Source organism: Pezoporus wallicus, unplaced genomic scaffold (genome assembly GCF_028554395.1).
Source record: "Pezoporus wallicus isolate ANWC-B61680 ecotype Strahan unplaced genomic scaffold, APGP_CSIRO_Pwel_v1 contig_749, whole genome shotgun sequence".
In the NCBI taxonomy this organism is placed as follows: Eukaryota; Metazoa; Chordata; class Aves; order Psittaciformes; family Psittacidae; genus Pezoporus; species Pezoporus wallicus.
In genome coordinates, this window is record NW_026641327.1 from 5,492,813 (window position 1) to 5,513,338 (window position 20,526).

Sequence of the window (20,526 nt, forward strand, 5' to 3'; positions counted from 1 at the left end):
GATGATAGTCTAATCAACCTTGACTGCAGTTTTCACCACTGTCCCTTCATGTCAGTTGTGCTGTCTTTTTATCCATGGTTCCTAATTCTGGGTTTTGCAAAATATCCATGGGGATGGATACAATCCATGGACGCAATGGATAGTATCCATTATATATTATCATACTTTTCAGAGTATGGGCAACTGCCAACCAGTCTGAGAGAGCCTCTGCTGGGAAAGACAGAAGCAATGGAGAGGATCACTTATGGAAACAGATTCTCACAGCCATTTCTGTTGAACTGTGATAAATCACCTACAGCAAAAGCTTTTTCCTTCCAAGGAAGTCCAAGTGTCTTTCCCACTGTCTTCTGGAGCCCTTCTTTTGCAAAGTGGTCAAAGTGGCCTGACTTTGGCCAGTAATGTAGCTCAACATTTTTTCCCTCTTTTTTCCTGTCTTCTCCTTCTGGAGAGAACCCTCATATACTGTCATAGGTATCCTTTTTATAGGAAGTACAAGGCTCTTCAGCTTTCTGTAATGCAGCTTCATAGCCAGTCTCTGAGGAAGCTGAAAACAATTTTAAAAGCCTTCCTACAAGTGCTGTTGTCAAAAATCACCTCATCTTCAAACAACATCTTGTGTGTGTTTGTATCATCCTTTACAAATCCAACATGTCTGTTTTTAAATCCCTGTCTTCTCCACTTTGAGAGTATTTCAGCTCTGTTGATACTTTGAACCACTCTGTTTTTCTTAGTTCACTTTAGTCTATTTTGTGGCAGTCTGTAATCTCCCAAAGTCTAAGGCCTGCTTTGTTTCAGCATAGTGCAGCAGCTAACTCCAACTGGCATTTATGTCAGCCTTCAGAAATGCAGATGCTCACAAATGTTACTTTTTGCTCTATTATTTTTACTTGCCTGTCAGTGAAGTCACCCTAACAACTCTTCTTTCCTGAAAATCACAGCTATAAATGGTATTTTAAAACAGTTCATATCTGTCCTGACGGTGTCTTTTATCTTTTGCTTATAGACATTCATAGCTGTTAAGGCTGGGGGAACACTATGGCTCTGGAATGTGAGTTAATAATTGCTATATCAATCTCAAAACCTTGTGGTAGGATGCAGATGTATACTGTGGGCTAGATTAAATCTTTGTGTAACCAGTAGGTGAACTGCTGTCCGTTTTTGATGCTCACAAGTATAATGAACAATGGATCTTCTTCACTGAACAAAACTGTTGAAACTGTAACAGCTTCCATACAAAGCATAAGCATATGCCATTACTTGAGCAATGCACATGCTCTTCCATTTGTGTGTCTCACCATGAAAAACAAGCAATTATAACTCCATACCACTGGACAGAAAAGCAGCAAGAAGTCAAGCAAAGCAAACGTTAAGTGAGAACCCTGAGGGGTGGATGGGAACTTACAAAGAGAGGGTTTTGAGTTCATTGTCAGCTAGCTGGAAGTTGAGCACTGTGAGCAAATAAACTATCTCCTACTGTGTTCAGGGAAATAGACTTTTGTGTGTGCTCATTGTAAATACCAAGATTGTGTAAGAGATCTGCACCCTCTGTATCACCTCCTTTTTTGGAATAAAATGACATTTTGACCCTGAATTTCTGCTAAATTCTTGGGTCAGAAAGGAGTAACAGTATTTCTGCTTAAACAATCTGGTCCTGATCTTAAACATATTTACTGCAGGAAAACCTGACACCTTGTGATAAATTGTTCAAATCATTACATATCCCACTGTTTAAAAACATGCACTGTAGTTTTAGAATTTCAAAGGGAATTGCGAATGGCCTGAGGGAAGAGCTGCATTTTTAAACAAAGGAAACATTGGAAGCCTTTTGCCAGTGCTGTTTGCCTTTTATGCATGTATTTCTTTTCTTTTTTTTATAAGTTGTAATTATTTTATTTTTTTTTTCCCTTGGAAAACCTCATTTCTATTTCACAGGCTGCCTCTCACCCACCTTCCTCTAAAAGTAAGTTAACCATTAACACTTTCTCCTTCGTTCTTACTTGTAGCCAAAAATGTTTGGATTAAGCTTTCGCCAGTAGTCAAGAAAGTCTGGAGATGGCAGACACTTTCCGTGAAAACAGTTTTTTCTGTAAATCTGTTTATTTCAGTCTAAGGCTTGCTGAGTAGTATCAGAATTCATTTTCATCACCACCAAAATCTGAAGTCCGAAGGTGTCACTAGGCAGCTCTCTTATTGCGCTTTTATTTCCATGATATTTGGTTCCTTAAGTCATTCCAAACACATTAAGTTGGGGAAAGAACAAGTTGGAAAGGTATCGACAGAACAGAGAAAGCAAAATTGACAGAAAAAGGAGAAAATTAAAAAATGCTTTTTGTAAAATAGTAGAAACATGGTGGATCTCTTTATCTGCAGAATGTTAGAATGGTTTTGGTTTGTTGTTAGTAAAAGGCTATTCCCTTTCTTTCTTGTAATAATCTGTTTCCTTTTTTCGTGTTTTTTTAAATTATTTCCTTACTACACCTTTTATGTCATATTTGCTTACTTTTAATTCCCAGCTTTCTCTTCTTTCTTGGGAGGTAATTTTAGATACAACTCTTCACTGCTGGCTTGCCAGACTCTTAGCCCTTTGGCAAGTTCTGCAAAGTCAAATATATTTTTATAGTGGCTACACAGTGCAGGTGTACGGGGCGCTTGTCCTGTTTGGTCCGTGTTTTTTTTTCTAACCTTCCAAATTACAGGTGCAGCTCGTTCCTATGCTTTCAAAATTCACAGTTCATTTGTGGTTGTAAATTAGTGTGTATTAGTTGATTTGTGCTGGTACTTAATATATTCATTCTCTCTTCTCTACAGACTTAAAATTAGAAAGAGTTGTTCCAATTTTCATCTTGGATAATGAAGCCTCTCATTGCCAATGAATGTCTGAAATGCTCCATAAAAACTTTGTCACATCTTTATGAGAGTATATGCCATTCTGGTTTAATCCCAGCTGGTAACTAAACTCCCCACAGCCACTTGCTCACTCCCTCCCCAGTGGGATAGAGTTAAAAGTGAGAAAACTCCTGACTTGACATGAAAACAGTTCAGTAGGTAAAGCAAAAGCCATGCATGCAAGCAAAGCAAACCAAGGAGTTCATTCACCACTTTGCATGGAAAGGAAAGTGCTCAACCATCCCCAAGAAAACAGGGTTGCATTACATGTTACTTGGGAAGACAAACACTAGGACTCTGCCTCCCTTTTCCTTCTTCTTCCCCCAGCTTTGTATGCTGAGCATGACATCATATGGTATGGGATATCCCTCTGGTAGCTTAGGATGTGCTGTCCTGGCTGTGTCCCCTTCCAGGTTCTCGTGCACCCTCAGCCTACTTACTGGCAGAGCTGAAGAGTCTTTGACCTTATTCAGCAACAGCTAAAACATTGGTGTGTCATCAATGTTATTCTCATCCTAAATCCAAAACACAGCACTGTACCAGCTAATGGCAAGAAATTTAACTCTATCCCAGCCAAAACCAGGACACATGTTAATGACTTCATGTGCAGTGGAAGAAACTCACATGTTTTCTAGGACATGCTCACTATCAGTAACAGGGGTTTCTTTTACTCATTGTTTCCCACTCTCAGTTCCTCAGGGAGCTTCTCACTCATCTTTGTCTCTTCCTTTGACTCTCTGCCATTCCCCAATTTGTGCCAGAAGCTCTGTGTTATCATGTCATCATGTTTGCTAATCTCAGCCATCTGGAAGATACAGGTTTTTTGCTGAACGCATAAGCAAAACACTCTCTTTCTGCTGTCCCATCATTGACATCTCAAAGTCTTCATTGGTCTATCTTGGGCCTGATACTCCAAAGTCCTGTTCATTAAGAGTCTGGATAATAAAACAGAAAATACACTAAAGTTTTTGCCATGGTTTGCGTTATTAAAGAAAAAAAATAAATAGAAAAAGACAAAAATCAGGGGAGAGCAACTCTCCAGGAGTGATGCGATAGGATATGACTTGTCTCTTTTCTCTGAGATCCCAGCTGCATTACTGGGCTCAGCTTTTCCCGGTATTGTGACAAAGATGTAGATAAATAAGAGGAGGTCCATAGTGAAACAGTAGGAATGACAGGATATTTAGAAAAAGTGACCTGTGAGGAAAACCTGAGGAACTTTTCTTTCATTCCCTTCCCCCTCCAAAAAAAAAAGAGAAGGTAGTCTACACTAATGGCTTCTAGTATAGCAAGGTCTGTTATAAAAAGGCCAGCGATTTGTTCTCCAGGTTTGATGAAAAGGGAAAAATAAGCAGCGAGTCTGTGGCAGAGATTAGGTCCTGTATTAGAAAATCTGTATTTATAAGGGCAGCAAAGTGGTGAAGAAGACTAAGTAGGAAGACTGTGAACTTGTAGCAGGAAAGATGGGTGTAAGGCAGGCTTGTTTTGCCTTCTTTGTGTCAGGGGGCCTCTTCCAGCTCTGCAGTTCTGTGGGGAGGGGAGAGTGGTTACTCTGGAGGCAGCATGCTAGTGGTTGCCATCAGCCAGTTCTTTGATCTGCAGGCAATTGCTGTCCTGGCTGAAGCTAATGGCATTACTGACAAGTTGCCATGAGCTCTGAGTGGCCTCATTTCCCACAATAACATAACAGGCTGCTGGTCTCTCATGCCTGGAGTATCCCCTTACATCCTGTGTTGTTCAAATGTGGCTATGTTACCCCTAAGTAGACAAAGCAGTGCTGTTAGGGTGAAGAGAAGACTTGATTTGGTTCTTTTAGTAGTTAGTAGTCGTCATTATCGACTTGATGTCAACATGTAGCTCAGTCAGTGAGGAACACTGAAATGTGTTCTGGCCGAGATTTAGGTGGACAAAATGCTACTTTGGTCCCCGAGCCAACCTGTGGGACAGAAAGACCCTGGTGTCACTCAGGCTGTCTGGGCTCCTGTGTCTCTGCTGAAGACATCCTGGTATCTCGACTTTAGCAAGCCTTCTCACATCCTAGAATCACTGATTCAGTAAGATTTCTCTATGAATAAAAATGCCTGTTTCTCCCCAGGGTTCATTTATTTTAATTACTTTTTCTTTTTCTGTTTCTGCTTGAAGGATAGGATTGCAGAAAGATTTTCATTGGAAAAGTGCTGAATCAAGAACTGCTGTTTCTGTAGTAAGCCGTGAGTGCTCAGGATTTGCGCCCTAGTGGTGTGGCAAACGTTAGCTCTCCAGCTATTGAAGATTTGCCCTCTACTCTAACACTGCTTTGCTTAGGAATGGTGCTGTTTGGATCCTGTTCTCTTTTAACTGGCTACTATTAAAAATGTACTTCTAATGAAAGTCATATTTTTTTTATCTGCAGGCCTGAGGTGCTAATGTTTTACTTTATTTTTCTCATGGAAGGGGTTAACGTGCTTGTGTTTTAGTACTTGGCATACATTACAAAGCCTGTGCCTGTGTTTTTTTCAGCTTCTGCTGCTACTTAGTTGGGCTGAATTGCTTTATGGTCCCTTTCCCTTGATGGACCCCACCAAGCAGAATGAGAAATTGTAAGAGAGAGTCTGTCACCTTACCGAGGGACCCTTATGGATCAATGGCCAAGCCCACTGGCTACCTACCTGGTATCTACATTACTGTGCATGTGATCAAGCGATCCTGGTTGGCCTACAGAAACGCCGATCCCTTTGTATTATCTGCAGGCATGAGTGAGAGCTTCCTGCAGAGCTGTGAACCTTGCAGGAGAAACTGCCGTGAACTTTCCTAAAGTGTCCTCCCTGACACATCACTTAATCTGGCATTTTTCACTGGGAGAAGCAATGAAAATCTATCACTCTATTTAATGCAGCTGCCTCTTGTAGAGCACGACTTCCATGACTGATGAGCATGAGGAGACAGTCCCAGCCTTGCTTTCTGTGTCAGAAATGCAGGCATCAGAGAGAGACAAAGTGAGAGACTTAAGGGTGGTGGAGAGGAGGATCAGAGAGGGCAAGTGAATTAACAGAGTTTGGGGAAGTGGTGTAAGCATCTATGGGAAGGAGAAGATAGCAGAGATGCTTGTGAGAGGAAGAGAACTAAGGCAAGAACATGAGTGAAAGTCAGAGAGTTAAACAGGAAAAAAAATAGGGACTTATTTTTACCCTCTTTCTAGTTTCCCTATCCTGATATTTTTCTAACTTTTAGGAGTTTCCTTAGAAAAAAAAGAGTCAAATATGTGATCAACAATTAAGTCATGTTTTCAAAAGGAAAAGAGTCATCAGCCTTCTATAACCTGTTTTGCAGGTGAAAACATTCAGAAAGAAGCATATTTTTAATGGTCTTTTTAGACACCTTGTTCAACTTATGCTTCTTCCTTCAAAGTAGATCTCTAGCCAAATGTTACTTGCTTCCCGAGGCTTCTTCCCAGCATTTTTAAATCTTGGCACTTTTCCAGTTCAGTTCTCCCATTTTAAAAAGTTCTGTTGTTACATATGTGGAAAAGTAACTGTTCTGATACCCAAGAGTAAGCTGTTTTCAAGCATTGCAGTTTAACTGCTTAAAAACCAGCAGTCCACATTTCACCGTCACATTTAGGAGAATATATTACTTTGTTTTGTAAGCAGGTCTTTGTGGTTATAATTTTTTTAACAATCTAGTACACGATAATTTGTATGTTTGTCTTTTTCTTTGCTAAGTCCTTGAGTCGTTATACAGTTTGCAAAACCTAACTTAAAACCCTTAGCTAACGAAATGATGAAGAAACAAGACTGTGAGAGTAAAAAGCTGAGCAGGTGAGAGGAGAGGCCAAGAAACTGGGTGATTTGGCAAAGCAGTTTGATGGCTGGAAATATCAAGACAAATTAGAAGCTCTGGGATCTAGAGATGCAGTCAGCACAGAGAATCTGTCTCCTGTTCTCCCACCCTGCAGATGAGTAATCTCTAGTGACGTCAGTGGGCGTTATCCCCATGTCCTGGGGGTAATAGATTGGGCCCCTGTCATGTAAGCAATGCCTCATTTTCTCTTAAGCTGGAAAATCATCTGAGTTTCCCTTAAATGTTTCACAAGGGAACTGAGAGGGAGGAAGAGGGGTTTAATATTCCTTTCTAGTTGCATCACTTGCACATTTCGTAGTTGAACTGCAGAGTAAAAACCCGGATTTTGGAATTGTTTAAATGACAACAGAGTTATTGCTCACCTTCTCGAATATTTTGGCTGCTCACATACTCAGCCAAGCTGCAGTACTCCCCTCAACAAATGCACTCATGGGAGAGCAAATGGCAAGGAACATGAACAGCCTGAAGTGGAGTGTCAGTGCTTTTGGCAGGGAGATGCCAGCTGTCATTGGAAACAAGTTCAGAATTTGCTGCAAGGATCTTTCTAAGGAAAGCAAGTCTTCAAGATCTTATAAAAGGAATGAAGCCCAGAGCAGCAATTCAACAGTGTTTACTGATGATGTTTATGCTATTTTATATTGTGAAAAACTTTAGTTCAAAAACTGCATCTGACTTAGAAGTTCCTTGATCTATATAAAAATACACAAACACAATTGCAGAGAAGGAAAAGTTGTCCTGATTCTTTAAGTTCATGAGCCTAGAGTGAATTTATTAAAAAGAAGAATGAAATAACAGCCTAAACATGTGAAACTTTTATGAGTTATGAACATGGGCACTGTACTGTGGAAACTTCCAAGGAACTTCTGTAGCTTCTAGTGGAAATCTAGCACAGAGCTAGATGTTTTACAGATGTTTAAAAGGCCTGTCCTTTCTTCAAGTTGGGGCTTGCTTTCATTTAAGAAGGAAGAAAGTGAAGGCTGCAGAAGATGGGGAGAAATAATTAGAACAAATACTGACTTTGCAGATCCCAAGCAGAAGCAACTCATCTAGGGAGTAATTTCAGAGCTGCATCTTCCAGGAGCTGCAGCTCTGCCCTACCGTAGGCAGAAGTGGCTGAATGGCAGCCCTGGCTCTTCTAGGGTGGTGTGCCGGAAGATAGTGAAATTAGGGAGGACTCAGGTCAGCCCTTTGCTCCTCCTCTTTCATTGAATGGCCTCCTTTGAGAGTGGAAGGGTCCATGTTAAAGTTGACTCTGTCCTAAATGTCCTACAGTTTTGGCTTGAGTTTACCAGAGTTGACTCTAGGTAAGGGTATTCGTATTTGATGTGATTAAAGCAGATCCACAGACTGTGCATACCAAAGTCTAATAAAATGCATCCTTTATTCATAACTGCTTTTTCAGCATTGCTACGGCAATTCAGATTTAATTTTGGGGTAGGAATGATTTCCATGCAAAGAACAAGTACTTCAAAGCATATGAAGATAAGGGACTTACATAAAAACCAAGCAGTCCACAGTCTGCAGAAACACTGCAATAGCTTTTGCATCCCAGACAGAAACCTCAGAGAAGTACCGGAATGACAGAGCACTCCAACTGGAACAGCACAAAACAAGTGTTTAATGAAAGCAATTGGAATAACACTAAATAAAGTGTTTTAATGGAACTCCAAAGAGATGTGTAAAAGCTGCTAGTAAAGTCAATTGAAGGCCTGTCACAGTGCCTCAGAAATCCCTTCACAGCCCTTGTGCTGGCAGCAGTTCCAGTCTCTTTACAGTACTTTAGAGGTAAGTGCAGCAGTATTATACCAGGCACTTTGAAAACTAATGAAATTGTTCTCCCTGTGAGAGAAGCCCACTGCTGCTAGGGGAGGAACTGCATGCACTTCGACCTGGGAGTCATTTGTTTCTTCAGTTGGGATAAAGAATGGTCTTTAAAAATTCACAAAGCTATTGTCACTAGTTGTATTCCCTGCACTTGTCTCCTAGTACCGAGAGACATAAATTAAAATGTGCTGCTCAAAACCAGGACTAAACAAGAGAGTTCAGTGCCCCAAAAGTCCTTTTTCAAGTTCTGGCTTGCATTAGATATATTAAACTGTAGCTTATGCCATGTAGCCCCACCTTGCAGGGAATCTGTGCTCAGAAGTTCTCATGCAGAAAACTGTTTTGCTTGGGCAATGGCCTCTTGCTCTGTGAGGATGTGAATACAGCTATAAGTGTATGAGGCAAAGCTCTGGTTCTCTTTTTTGTCATAACCAAACCTGTGCCATAGGGAGGCTTCTATGGAAATGCAGTACTATGAGAGACAGGGTAATAGCTGACCTGGGAGAACATGGTTTCTGCAGCATCCGTGAAACAGAAAGTCTCTTAGTGGGTGGCCACCTTAAAAGTTAACAGTAGATTGCTTCTTCTAAGGAAGCTGCTGTTCTCCCTTGCCATGTGCTATGGATGTAGACCTGCGAGAAACTTGTCCAAGGCAATTTTTGCCGAGAGCCACAAAACAAGCAAAGCAGCATTAGGTCTTCTTTCTCTCAGGTGTCTTGGACCCAGGTTCTGTAACTGCAGAGAATATGACCCAGAACAAATGTGAATGCAAAAGCTCTTAAAAGTGTACCTGCATACTGAGACTGCATATGTATTGCTACATTGTACATAGAACATGAGAAGATCCACAGCATCATCAGGAGAAACTTTTGAACTAACAGATGATTTTGCACAGAGGACAAAAAGCACATTTTGCAGAATATTTTAAATAAAATATTCTGAAAAAGTATTTTCTTCTTAATTTTATTTTCACTTTATCTGTTTTTTACCGTTCATTTTGACTATTCTGAAATTTCATAATGCAAAATATTTCTACCTATCATAATAAAATGTCTGATAATTCTCTTCCAAAACCAAAAAGAAATGAATATATTTTGTTAAATGTTTCAGGTGGCCCTCTCAGCAGTCACTTGGAATAGGTGTTTTACCAAAAAATTAAAAAGCCTTGGAAGAATTATCCCAGTCATCTTAAATAAGATCCAAGAATCCTTTATGCCATAATAAATGTGTTCTGTGCGTGTCTTCTATTTTAGAATGAAGTAATTTAAGATACGGTTCAGAGGCATTTGAAAGAATAATTTTTAAATCACTCTCTGTAAGTCTATGAGCTGCTTAATACCATAAGCATAGCTGCATAGCCTGAACAAGAAGGAGGATATGAAACAATTTTAAGCTTCTTAAAGTTGAATTGTTTTCAACAGAAAAGAAATTTGAAGATTCTAGACTTGAGATCAAGCTAAAAGCAAGGATACTTGGATATGTTATGAGATGTGGGGCATGGGAAGTACGTGCTGGTCAGTAATTATTCTGTGTACTGTCTGACTTATATCTGGTGGCAGGGGATTAGTGTTTGCAATTCCAGTAAAAAGACTTGTCTTCTAGTGGCGAGAGAGACACTGCAGTGACCAAAAGGATGGCAGGCATTGGGTTGCTCAGAGCCCTGTGTGACCACAGAATAACTTTCTGCCAGGCGCTGGGTTAGCAGGATTGTCCTGAGAAAAGTGAAGTAATCGGTGTCTACAGTAAATGCATTTGTCTGGTGGCTGCTGACGTTTTAGTTCCGAATTTGTATGCGCATACAATTCTGTTTAGATCCAGACAGACGGAGAAAACTTTTAGCTGTCATTTTTGTTGCATTTTAGACAATTGAAGTATCTCCCGGTGGCCTCTTCTGCTGCACTGAGCCTAGGATATGGATCACTAGTGACACATAAAGATACATGTCTATGCTGTGTGATTCTGTATCTTTGTTTTTACTATCAGCCATAACCAATAACAAAGAGATTTGTGCAGATGACTATCAACAGTTGCTGAGAGGAAAAAGAGAGAGAAGCCCAAAAGAATTAATAAACCCAGTATCTTCCCTAGCAGGCTGGTGGAGTTTGTGTTGTGGTCTGTTCTCTAAGCTCACAACGCATAAGCTGATTAACAGAGTGATGGCATTGCACAGCCTCCCAAGGCCTCCACATTTTATGTTCACAGCAAGTCCTCTCCATAAAAATGGGGGGTAAGAAAGGACTGGTAGCCATCTGTTGTTTGTGTTTTGCAATGCCTTGGGTGGGGAAGCAGTGCTCCCTTTGCTTTTGTAGCGATGTGTAATCATCCCTTTGATTGTATTATGATGTATCACTGCAGAAAAAAGAGGTGTGAGGTATCTGCACATTTGAAAAATTAGGGATTAAATCAGACGAATAGTTTAAGGCTCTAAACCTACATACTTGCCAATGCTGCCTAATGTTTTTGAGTTGCATGATTTGGTATGTCTGGTTCTGTGTTTTGTTGGGAACTTAAAAAGAGCAAGATGATCTAAAAGGGCAAGAGAACTGTAAAACCTCCATGTCTTGAAGTAAATGTCCCATAGTAGTGATGCAACAGTTCAGAATATGCCTCATATGACTTCTTTGTCTGTGTTTATCTTGGCATTCAGATGAAAGCAGGACAGCATTGAGTGAAAAATCGACAAAGGAACTGAGAGAGCAGATTTGGATTGGGCTTTGGGAGTCATTCTTCTACTTCTCACACCTGAGGTCTAGGATCCTGCCATTGCACTGCTGGACACCTGGTGATGATGTGTGTATTGCAGATGGATGCAAGCGCATCATTCCCCCTGTGGCCTGCTAGTGAATAGCTAGGTGATTCTCTACTGCAAAAGCCTTGTACTCTGGCAATCATTCTTCCAGGAGAAATACTTATGAGCCTCTCAGAATAAGTGGATGGGAGGATTACATGTTTCAGATGAACTTGGATTTGTTCCATTTAAACTGTAAATGCAATGGATATTCAATGGTCTTGTGTTGAAAAGGACCTTGTAACTATTGCACAAGCAAGCCCCTACAAAATACAAGAGAACTGAAGGAAAGCTTAGATCATTCATAGGCTCAGGTGATTAACCAGGTGAATAGTTAAAAAAAAATTATTTGGAAAACTCATTCTCAAATGCACACTTTGAGGGTCTGATCCTGGAGAAATAGGTGTGAGAGTTATTCCTTGTGCTGTGCTTCCCTCTTCCTTTTGATTTTTTCAGCCTCCCTTTCCTCCTGAAATCTCAACAGGTTGATTGCTGATGTCCTTCCTGCTTGGCTTTTTTGATGATGATTTCCTTCAAACCATTGCTGTGGTCATTTCAAACTTGAATTATTCCTAAACAAATGCCAAACCCCATGGAAACAAACTCAGCTCACTTGTAATCGGCTTGACCATTAGCCTCTTGTCTTAATGACTTCTCAGAAGAAGGAACTGAGAACTTAAACAATCCTGAAGCACCAAAAGGAAGAAAAGGACAAGTATTGAATGTACTTTTAAATGTCATTCTGCTGACAATAAACACAATAAACAATAGACGAAAGAGGTCTTTTATTGCCTCAACTGAGGATACACCAAAAATGCCAGTTTAGTTGAATCCTGCTTGCTGCTTTCAAAACTGCTATTTCCCTAAGGAAAGGTTTTGATTCCTCCAGAAATGCTCTATACTTTTTTTATTCCCCCCCATTTTCTTTTTTTTTTTTTTTCTTAATCCTGAGCCATCAGATATGCATGAGCAGCCACATCAGTTCTGGAATCCCACCGAGTCCCCGTTCACAGTTGAGTATAACTGCTCGTTCTGACCCTAGAGCAGTACTGAATTGAACCCTCCAGAATAAAGTTTAAAAACATGTTTACTGGTGTACTGTATGAAAAAAAATCTCCGTATATGAAGTATAGTTAAAACTGTAAGTGCTAGGGGTTAATAACAAATGATAGTTAAAGAAAGGATTTAATGGGGACCGTCACATGAGCAACTTAAGGTTTACAATCCATACTAAAGACTACAGAAGGCAAATGAAAACTTGCACTGTAATGTACATACTTAGTTTCTTAGAATACTTAACAGAATTTTGCTAAATTGATCAAGTTGATCAACAAAGATTAATGCCCTTTTGGAATACAAGTTAGATTATGAATCAATCTTTCAGAGACAAAACCTCTGTTCTTTGTCTCTGCATAGTTTCTTGCCCCATTTTTCAATCTTCACTTGCCATTTCTCCTTTTTATATATATTTCATCTGTGAATGCATTGCAGGTGCTCTGGGGTTTAGCCCCTGTCCTTCTTCTTTGTGCAAGAACAAGACTTTATTCATCTTCTCTCTTCAGGAGAAAAATGCTTTGAAGACTGAAACATCTGGATCTGCAGGAGTCAAACAAATCTTGCAGAAGATAGATTCTCACCATCCTTCAGAAGTGATTTTATGTCTAAAAACTGATTTAAAAAAATGGGATGTGCAGAATTTTGATTAAGAGTGACATGTATGTCTTTGTTTACTTCAAATCAGAACTGCAATGGAGCAAGTTGTCCTCTAAATAAAAATCTCAAAGGAGAGGAAAAGCCAATGTAGTGCTTGCTTTCACAACTGCTATGAAGTCTGTGGGTTGTCTATCTAGATGATTGCTGTATGTGTTGTCTTTTCTCTTGTTTAAAGCTGGATTAATTGGCATCATTGCATGTTTAACTCTGGAGATTAGAATGCAAAACCCAGCTTTTCAGATCAAGTTTTGAGGCTTCAGCCTCTCCTAGGCCCTTAATTCATCCAATTAATGAAACTATGGATTTTGAGGCCAGTCTTTTAAATAGCTTTCCCACATCCCAAAATACTATCTGATCTAGTCTACAGTATGTGGCTGCTATAGCCATCCTGTTTCATCACTGATCCATGATCACTAAATATTGACTGGCAACTCAACAGAGAGGATGGTAAGGAATATTTCTTCTATCTCTTGACAGAATGCCTTGATGCAAAGAGGATATAAAAGCCTGTGTATTTTATTGCCTGATAGGGCTTTTCTGGAAATAGATTTCTAGAGAAACGCTGATCAGGGGAATATTGATAATCTAGCATTTTTCTCAGTTATGACCCACTTTTTAATGAAGTGGTTATTGTTTCACGTTGTTGTAACAGAAATGTAGCTGAGAAATTCTGCCCGGTGCCACACAATTAAAATCGCTGGTCTGTCTTTTTTGCCAACAAGATAAAAAGAATAAGCATAGGAAATGGTAAGTTCATACACTTTAAAAATCTATATAAAGCATAAGGGCAACATGTCATATAATGGTTCTACCTTATTGAAATGAATGCTGGTTAAAAGTTTTGTGTGATAGCGAGTACATGAATGCCATGTAAGGAATTAATATTTGGAATTTATACATAATTTTTCACTAGTATCTTACTTCACACTTCTCAAAAAATACTGCTTCAACATACAGATGGGAAAAAAGCACTAGAATTGAGGGTTATAACACTTCCTTTAAAGTATGTCCTGAGAAGATACACCTTCTTAATAAGTACCCTGAGTATTTGACCTTCCACTAGGCACAAATACACAAGAACTCTGCCACTTTGTCTGGTTTTAGGTTATTTTGATGTGTACCTTAATGCCCACACAACTCAGTCATTTAGAGTCCCATCTCACTGATGTTTAGATCGGGAACAGCTCTTGGTTATTTTCCTGTACTTAACCTAACCTAGTGGAAATAATGTGATGTGGGAAGATGAGAAGAAGCATGAACATCCCCTGCTGTCTGCACAGTGTACTTGGAAAGAGGAACATGTCTGGGAAGGCACAGAATGAAGTTAGACCGCAAAGCAAATGATATAAAAACCAACCAATTTTTCAATACATTAAAAATAAGTACTCTTTAACATAGCATATAATCAACTCATGGGATTTTCTGCCACAGGATGTTACTGAGACAAATAGCAAGATTCAGAAAAAGGATTAGGCACTTGTATGAATAGTAGTATTACTTGAGGCTTTACTGGGCAGACCAAAGTTTTATAACAGTCATGACAAGTCTTTCTTTTCAGGGCATAAACTGAGAAGAAAGGATTTTCTGCTGCTTTGTGTATCATAGGTTACAGAGTTAGCCAGAGGCACAGGAATTTAATTGAGTCCAAAACCCAGTTATCTAAAGCACCACCAGACCAGACCATGAACTGGTTGGGCTAGTTGCTTAGGTACCTTATTCCTTGTTTTAGTCTAAGTTTTGAGGGCTATGGGATGTACTGAAAGTGTAGGATCTGATGGTGTGTCACCCAGAATTTACAAGAATTCCTTTCATTCCGTGTTTTTAAATTGTCTGCAGTTTTTACTGGGTATCTTTTTGTTGATTCTTGGCAATCACCTGAATACCTAGCAAGCAGTAGTTACCACCAGAGTGAACTGGTGGTCTACTACGAGCATGACATGAACCTAAACTCTCTATGGCTCTGTTTTGATGTCACTTTCTAGATTGCAGAAACTTCCAAAGTCCTGCTCAGATTCTAGCCAGGGTAAATTCATTCTTCACTCTCTGACTTTGCCATTTCACTTTCTGAGGGAACCAAAGTGTGTACACATCACACAGTGAGAGAAACCAGGCCTCATTAGAATGTCTGTCATTTTTTTTTTTTTTAGGAAGAACTTAAAACTTCTAAGAATTTCTGAAACTCGAAGTAACTAAGTATAGGAATTGGAAGCATGATTTCTAAATAACTTTCTCCCCCTGCCCACTGTGATCTGTCAATCAGGTCTCAGCTCCCCGTATTTATTTTAGTCAATTCAGTGATTTTTGAATTGCTTTAAATAATGCCAAGTTCCTTTTGATCCATAGGAAGGTCTTTCTATTGTTTCTGAAGTCTGTCTTTTCTGCTCCTCCCAGCAGTTTCTCCTGTGTTACTGCAGGGTCCCATTTTGGTGCTGCAGCTTTTTCCTCCCAAGTCACCCTGCAGTCTGCAGCCTTCTGTTCCCTTTGCATGTTCAGTTACTTACAAAGTAAGGATTAATCCTATCCTACTGTCCTTTCAGCTTAGTCCACTACCCTTGATTGAACATAACACTCAGAGGGGGGGAAAATGACATGTCAGTTCTAGGTAATGAGATATAGAAAGAGATGCCTAACTTGCATGGTGTTTCCCAGGCTCAGGAGCAGAGATAGAAATGTTGCATCAGATGGTGGCACATAGACCTTAGGCCTTTGTCGCATTAAGAGGCTAAGCTTGCTAGCTTGAGTGCAGCACAAGAGTCGTTGTAAAGTCATTCCAGGTAGGCCAGTATGACTACCTTGCAATCACTCTGCAGACAAACTCTTTCAGCAGCTTTCCTGAGCAGGACAGCATTTCTGTACCCATGCCCAATGTAGGTTGCATTTTCAGATGGGTGAAAATAATGTTGTCTGTAGTTCATATTTGTAGCACTTATGAGGAAGATATGAGTTCTTTTTTGGGGGTGAAAAACTTGGCTACAAGTTAAAGTAGTAGCTGGATCATGACCAGCTTGAATTTTTCAGCGTTTCCTTGATTAGCCAACACTTCATAACAAGACATCTTGAATGTAGAGGTACCAGTGTTCCCTTAATATATTGCTGTATGTGTAACACACAGATTTATAGGGAGCTTAAAGTGGTCTCCAGAAAAAGGCACACATTAACAAACTGATGATAAAATTGGAAATCTTTCATAACAGAATGTTCAGGCCAGCACAGCTCACTCTAGATGCACTGATATTGGCAATCCTTTATTTGAGCAGAGCAGAGACATGAAGCTGCCAAAGTAATGGAGATAAACTGTTTGGAAAGTGTGTGTGATCTGGGCTGCACATGAACAAAGACAGCCAGGTTCCACCTTAACATAGTTACATGCTTTATCAGCAGAGACATATGCCCATGGTTAGTTTAGTAGTGCCATGCCAAATAGGGGCAAACTAAGATGAGGTTAGCTGTGACCAGAAATGAACAGGAGAATCTTGACCTTTTTGTCCATAGGATGGAAATTCCCCTTTCACTGCCTCACTATCTCGTCTCCATTACTTCTTCAAACCTCATCTGGAGTTGTTGGAAAATGGGGGGTGAACCATTCTCTGGTTGCTTATTTAGTCTGCTATAAATTTACGCTTATGAAGAAGTAGAGGATTATACCTGAATATAACCCTGGCTGGTGCACAGCTTTCCTTTGTTTATCTTTTTATGCAGAGGTGTGCTTGCAGGATGCTATGAGAAGTTCTGAGATGATGTGCTTGCCTCCTCCAGTGCAGTTACATATTTCTTGAAGACGAATTGAGTTAATTGGATATGTGAAGAATTGCTTAACTGCATATTTAAAGCCAGCTGTCAGGGTCCTTAAGGGATGAGAATCACGTCAACTACTCCTGATAACAGAGAGCCTTGGGCCTGGTGGTCTTGGGAGAATAGCTCAGGAAGGTGGTGAGGTACAGTTAAAAGTCACCTTCTCAGACTGCAAGTATACTCTGCTGCAGAAGTGTGGAAATGCAAACATAAATCATTCCTGTTGTTTCTTGTCTCAGAGGAATGTGAGTGCTGTACAAAAAAACAGTGAACATGCTCATAACTGAGCCCCTTGTATTATGTATGCTTTCATCTAGTATGTTCACAATACATTGTGTATGTACCATTACACAGTTTTCTATGTAATGATTTATGAGAAACCTGTGTCTTTAGAGAACTGTTATTATTTTACTGTGATGCGTTGCAATACCTTCAAAACTAAAATATTATGTATACCATGATGATCTTAATTTTGTTGCTGTTCACTTGCAACAACTATTCATTATACAGCTAACCTCTCTGTGGACATATATGTACTGAAACAAACCCATCTGCAAATTCACAGCAAATTTGAAACAAATTAGACAAAGCATTTGCATTGCGTGGGAGTTCAAAAATTACCTCATTTTTCCAGTGTTTCCCTAACTTTCTTTTTGGCTTATTATAATTAGGGAATGGCTTGGTTTAGAACTTTAAATTTATTTAATCTGTTGGTTTTGGCAAAGACTGATGTCTTGACTAGTTGCAGAGGCCCTGTTGGCAGAATTAATTAGCACTAATAGCATTAGTAACATGGTTTCTGCATACTTCAAGGGCTTCACAGTGCTGATGAATTCCACATGGTCCTAAAAAAGGAATTAAGCACTGGAGCAAATAGAAGGGAGGTATACAGTCTTATTCTAGCTTATCATTGACATACATTCTCAAAAGCCAAAATCATAAACAGTTTTCTAGAGCATAGCTCACTGGGAAATTTATGCTGACAAAATAGCTTTAGTACATTTAAGGTGGCTATGGGGTATGGGCTATTTAGCTATGATAAACAGATGAACTGAACATTAGTGGGACAGGAGCAGAGTCAAGGATGCAGAAATGACCTTAATGATGTCTCTTCATGACTCATAGTTCATGAGTAAATGTGCAGATGAATATTTGCTTTGACCGCTATATTTTCCTAAATATTTTCACTTGAACAATATTTAATTTTTTGACATTTTTAGTAGCTTCTTCTCTGTATTTTTTTACAAACAGGTGAAACAGAAGACAGACTAGCTGTTAAAATGATGCTAATCTCACTGTATCCTGAAGCATGCCCATTTGCTTTTCTATACATCTGTATATTTCTTTTCTAACTTGCTTTCACAATTTGGTTGTGAGGATTTATTCACCTACATTTAAATGTTTCTTCAATATCCTGAACACCAGGGTACTGTAGCAGAGCAGCACAAGGAAGCATTTTAAACATATTTCTGTTAGTATTTCTTAGACAGGGCTTTAAGTTAATGCAGTGCTACAAATATCTCAAAAAAGGAAAAGACTAGTTAATGGTGCTGTGCAACTCAATAAGTTTCGAAGTGATGAGCTACACTAACAAGTAGGGTGTCTCTCGTTTAACAAAGACTTATTAAAGCTCTAACCAAGGCACCATGATGGTTATGTAGATTGAGATCATCCTTAGAAGGAAAAACTGTGATTCTATCTGGTGGTATTGTTAATGTCTGAGACTCGTGCTGAGTATGCAGGTGAAGTAACTTCTCAGTTAGAAAGCTCATAGTAGAGGATAACTGCTGCACAATGTGTTGTGTAAGGAACTGGTGAAATATTTATCAGGGACAGTCAGAGGTGGAAATATTTGAATTCTAGCTGACTGTTAGACTTTACTGTATGCAGTTTGATTGCTGGCATGTGCAGCTGATCCAGTGTTGAGCCTAGTTGCATGGCTGGGTAAGCTGACTAAGATTAGCTCCTGAAGGCAAGAGAAAGGAGAACAGGCTCTGGAGCTATCAGTTATGATGTGTGTATCAGCTGTATCCTGACATGCTGTTATGGGCTAGTGGAAAGGTTGAAGAGAAACCCTGGAAGATGCAGTGATAGAGATTAACAGAGCACCTGTAATACATGTTTGCAGTACCATCCAGGTTTGTATAGAGGTGAGAGAAGGAATGGTCTCCTGACATTCTTCAGTGTGTGCTTTGTGTTAAAGGAAAAAGCATTACAGCCTTTCCTGTAAGCATCTGACCAGCTCAGATGCTAACTACCATGTGGGCTAGAAGACTAACATTTAAGTCCAAAAAGAAGGAGTTCTTAAGTTTAATAGCTACAGAGCTGCACTTGTGCAAAATCAGATCTGAAGCAGAAATTCTTTCATTTCACATTAACAAGTACCTTGATTTTTCTGATGCTAATTGAGACATTTCAAATGCAAACTTTTAAAAAACTGCACACAAAGTATAATTCGATCCATGATCAAGAAAGATTTGCAAATAGGGGTTTTGTATCTTGTTTTTATCCCAGGGCCCAATGTAAAACCTGAAATTCCAGGTGTATAATAATTTGCTTTGACAATCAGACTCTCTCTTAATTATGAGATACAGTGGGGACCTGATAATTTATAGAAAAGAATTTTAACAGAAGACCTCCAGAATATGCTGTTGTGACCTGTGGGTTACTAAGCCCTAGCTATGCACAGTCAGAGGAAATTAATGGCTTTCTTTATGGAAAGAACTGAAGCCTGTTTATACTATTTATTGTTGCTTTGCGGGGATGCGTGTTTACTTACTATCTGGCAGTGATCCTAGCTCTTGCTCAACTCACTCTACTAATAGTATTTTTCCTACCTACCCATCCGGTGAACTCAGTCCTGGAGTCAGACAGTAAAACTGTTGTTTTTACCTCATGCATCATCCTGAGTAGCAAAAGAGAGGGCTTTCAGGAAAGTAAACTGGTCAGAAGTGTCATCAGCTGGGAAGGCAACACACAAAATACATCCACAGTATAAAGCCTACAATTGTCTAACCATCCCTGCACAAGCATCATAGAGTGGTGGAGAAAAATAGTGAGGTAGAAAATGACCTTCTTACACTGACTCAGAGCTGAGCACACAGTCTTTTTTTGTCATAACGTTGTCAGCAAAGCGCTTCAGTGCCTTTCATCATGATTGATTAATCAGGTTCTAAGAAAAATGATGTTAAGCCAGCAGGGGTTTATTTTTAGTATTATTATTTTAATCTATGTCTTCTGAAGGCTTTCATTGATGAAAACCACTTTTCATATAGTGGTGAAAACATAAGTACATCAGAAGAATATTTGTAGGTATCAAATGAACAGCACTTATCTTCTGGCAGCATCCTCAGAAGCTTTTAATCCATGCTGGCTACTGTTCTGCATGTCAGCTAGTACCTGGCGGGAGAGACCAGCTCCTTCTCCAAAGCACGGGGAATGATGTCCCTCATTTTGGCTCTCACTGGCCAGTTACCAGGCAGCACTGACTGAGGCAGTCAGGTTGGGCCACATCCTTCCTGGTCAAAGATCTTCCTTGCTGAGCAATGTGCCAAGCCTCTGGAAGGAGTATTGGCCCTGGCAGCAACTCTAGCTTGCTTTTGTTTAGGATTTTCCCTCTTTTTATGAGCAGCTTTGAATGGAGATGACTTTTTGGTGTGTTGAATGGGCCTGTGGAACAACAA